Raw genomic sequence first — 4,218 nt, 5'->3', positions numbered from 1 at the left:
AACCCAACCCCTAACTCTAGAATCCGAACTCTAAAATTGTTACACACATAGATACGCACAGCGTAATTTATTATATAAACAATATATGCGTATAAATTACGATTAAACCGGATGAAGTATGTCACAGGGAATAACATTTTTATGACCGCCCAGCAGTAACTCTATTCAGCTGAATAGACGTCAGTGATTGGTTGAAATTACAGAAATACGACAACTTTAACATGGAATAACTTGCGAATTCCTTTTTTTTTTTTGTTAAGAAGACTAAGAGTAAAAGATGTTTTATATGACACATTCTACCAGTGTCCCAAGTTTCAAAGTGTTTCGTTAAGAAAATACTGGTGCCCCTGTTTTGAAATAGATCCGTACACATAAATAAGTTGTGTTTGCAATTATCCGTAATTGATAGCAAAGTTTGTATGAAATGAAATTAAATCCAGATTTAGTTACAGATTGATCGAGTTTGTAAAGATTTAAGTTGTAGTGGCGCGAAATTACGGCCGCCATTAAGGAAGTACAACCCATGCATGCGCAAGGGACTTGCCTTCCCGGAAGCCCCTCGAGTGCGCATGCGTAGTAAAACCAGTACTTAACGCGCTTTCTAAGCCTCTTTAGTTTCAACATGACAACTACTTGCTCCTTTGGCATGCCCCAACGAAGCTTCTAACCTTCCAATGTTGAATACAATTTAACCAGCAGCTAAGCTGACTAACAGGATTTGTAAAACCAAGCATCACCAAAAATAAAACTTATTTTTATTATGTTGTTAATTGTTCTACTGTTTCTGCCTGGAGCTATACGAGGAGTCATTTGCCCAAAATATCAGGTAGTGGGTTTGAACTCTGTAGCATGCGATTGAGAAGCAAATTTTTAATATGTATGTATAGAGAGAAAGAGAGAAGCAGACAATGGTAGTCATTTGGCCCTTATTAAATGCATCTCAATTTTGCACTTGATGATAAACTGGGAAAGTATTCAAATTAAAAATAGCAATTAACCATTTAATTACTGTGAATTGTCTCTAATTATTCATTTTCAGGATATGGTTTTTGTTTCCCAGAAAATAATTACTATCACAAAGTAATCCTCTGCATTTTTCACAATGACCTATTTCACGGTTCTTTTCAATACTTGAAATAAATATTATTTTCTTTACATTCTAACATTTTTATTTGCAGATTACTTTAAACCTTAAACGTTAAATTTGTATTGATTTTAATCTTTTTAAATGAGTTTAGATTAGACATTGCATGCTGTACAAATAAAAAAGGAGCCCTTTAGCAATGGAAGCAGCAAGAAATATTCGTTGTTCTGTCCATGGAAACAATGTTGTAAGTTGCCTGGACATTCCAGTTTCGCCCAGGAAAGATTTCTCCCGCAGATTTCCCTTGATCTAGCTGATCAAGTTCTATCAATATCGAACTCGGATGAGCAAAATTCAAAGTAAACTTCAAAAGATTAAGCCAAGCAGTTCAACTGAAGTCACATTTCCATCATAAAACACCTTCATGAACTGGGGAAAAAGTGTTTGAATTCAGACTGTGGATCCCTCATCATGTGACTGTTTCTCAGCTTCATCAAAGAGTTGCTAACCTCTGCTTGTCATTGAAGAGTAGACTTGTTATCAAATCTTTCTTTGGTAGAATCATCGCAACTGTTGAAAAGCGGGTCCTCCTCTGTCGTTATTTCCAACAAGAATGACAATAAATATAGACAATCTATTCCCAAGTTAGTGTCTCAGACTAAAGAAAGTTGTGCTTTGTGTTTGATGGAATGTCGAAGGTATTATCTATCATGAAGGGGTCGGCAATTTCCAAAATAGATGAGATTCTTTTATCAATAATGGGAAGAAATATTTTATTGATTAAATATATCAATTAAGAATAAAGAAGTATTTGTGTGTTTCCCATTTTGAAATGCACCAGCTGTGCTTCTTTCTAGCTTCATGTTTGTGTATATGTGGGTATATATATGTATGTACTTGTTTATATGAGTGTATGTATGTGTGCATATGAGTATGTATGTGTACATATGTTTTTATTTGTGTGGGTATGTGTATATTCGTGTCGATTTATAGTAGCTTACCTTTCGACTTATTTGCCATGAAACCACCTCAATTCTGGGAAGAGGGTATTTTCAAGTTAAAAGAAAGATGGAGACGCATTGTGCAACAAAATGGTTCATATTTGGTTGATTAAAAATGTAATGGCAAGTATTTATTGACCTTTTTCTTTCCTTTAAAAATCGGCACAAACTTTCCGGACAACCTGATACATACGGTGGTTGTCTACTCCTTACACAGAGTTTGACCACCTCCTGTACCTACACCTTAGCACTTTCATGGCATCTGATGTGGCTTCTTAAATCAGACAATATTTAACGCGTCACACGGTCGAACATGCATGTATGTATCATGATCATCATCGTCATCATCATCATTATCACCACAGCCAATGAGGTTTCAGCAATACAGAGCAAAGCAATGATTTTTAACGATCTCCCACCCTAGGTTTGCCAGGGTGCCGGGTGAAAGCCGAAAACTTTCCCTGACATCCCCTCTCAATTCCCTCCGCCTCCTTTCTCTGTTGCCAATGGATTTATGAAGAAAGTAGAACGGTGTTGGTGCCGATGTCTTGCTTGGTGGAACAACCTATACGATGAATATTGATGGAATGGTTTACCTGCTTTCTGCACAGCCAGTCCCACTCTTTCTTGGTCTCGGACAACAACTGCCACCAACCCAGTAGTTATCGGAATTCAGCTTTTGTACGGAGTTATCTTCTCTTCGATGAGGGGACGGGGTTCAGATGCCCTGTGTTTGGTGCGGTGTCTGCAAGTAACCTTTCAAAGACAATTCCGTGACGTGCTATTTAACCCATGGCTGGGAGTCCTGACAGGAGACACTTCACCATATCAGAGGAGACGCAAGAACGACAGTGGCTAAGATGTGGCTCCGTTCCCTTCAACCATGTTGATCTTCCAAACCAGGGCCCTACTACTCTTGAATCCATCCACTCACAAAGCTTTGTTCTGCCTGGAGCTATACGAGGAGTCACTTGCCCAAAATATCACGAAGTGGGTTTGAACTCGGTAGTATGCGATTGAGAAGCAAATTTTTAATATACATGTATACACAGAGAGAGAAAGAAAGAGAGAATCAGACAGTGGTAGTCATTTTGGCCCTTATTAAATGCATCTCAATTTTGCACTTGATGAAAAACTGGGAAAGTATTCAAATTAAAAATAGTAATTAACCATTTAATTACTGTGAATTGTCTCTAATTATTCATTTTCAGGATATGGTTTTTGTTTCCCAGAAAATAATTATAATCACATAGTAGTAATCCTCTGCATTTTTCACATGACCTATTTCACGGTTCTTTTCAATACTTGAAATAAATATTATTTTCTTTACATTCTAATATTTTTATTTGCAGATTACTTTAAACCTTAAACATTAAATTTGTATCGATTTTAATCTTTTAAAATAAGTTTAGATCAGACATGGCATATTAGACGTTGCATGTTGTAACGAATAGAAAAGGGTTCTTTTCAATACTTGAAATAATAATTTTTTTACATTCTAATATTTTTATTTGCAGATTACTTTAAACCTTAAAAAAATCATTTTTTGCTAGTTCATTTTGTCTCCTGATGCTGTATGAATACTTGATGTGGTTTTAGTGTCAAGTTTTGACTGCTATAACCGCTATATCTATCTGCTATATCTTTTAGATACCCTTAATTATAATTTTAATAATAATTATTACCTATGAGGTTTTTATTCCCATGCTGGCCACTTGATATGATTGGTATTTTAAATAACAATCTTATCCTTAATTATATAAATTTATATATATATAGTTTTAGGGAAAATAACCAATTTTCAAGAACTCATCGATGAAAATCCACTATCACATATAGAAAAATTAATAATTAAAAGCACAATAAATGAGTATAATATAAAGTAAAGTAAATATCATAATATAAATATAATAAAAAGATTACACGTGTTTCATAACTAATTTTCAAATAGAAAAGTAATTTAAATCGATTAAAATCAATTGAAATTATCGAAAATAAATTCTATTCAAAAATATAGCTACTCGTCAGATCGTAAGTAGAACAATAATTAGATATATATATCTCAACCAACAATAAGTACCAAATGAATTAATATGAACTACTTATTATATAAAGATAGAAAAATTATTAAAA

General features: G+C 34.3%; 2 protein-coding genes across 2 annotated transcripts in view; both read left to right on the top strand.

Moving 5' to 3' along the window:
- Positions 1-4,218, top strand: part of LOC128251109 (zinc finger protein 271-like) — a 33,444-nt gene that overhangs the window by 19,599 nt on the left and 9,627 nt on the right. The gene's annotated exons all lie outside the window — the stretch shown is intronic.
- LOC106868521 (zinc finger protein 665) overlaps positions 1-4,218 on the top strand; it is a 9,036-nt gene that overhangs the window by 1,681 nt on the left and 3,137 nt on the right. The gene's annotated exons all lie outside the window — the stretch shown is intronic.

The sequence above is a fragment of the Octopus bimaculoides genome, chromosome 28 (genome assembly GCF_001194135.2).
Source record: "Octopus bimaculoides isolate UCB-OBI-ISO-001 chromosome 28, ASM119413v2, whole genome shotgun sequence".
Taxonomy (NCBI): Eukaryota; Metazoa; Mollusca; class Cephalopoda; order Octopoda; family Octopodidae; genus Octopus; species Octopus bimaculoides.
The sequence above is the reverse complement of the archived record's forward strand: the minus strand, read 5'-3'. Positions and strand labels throughout refer to the sequence as shown.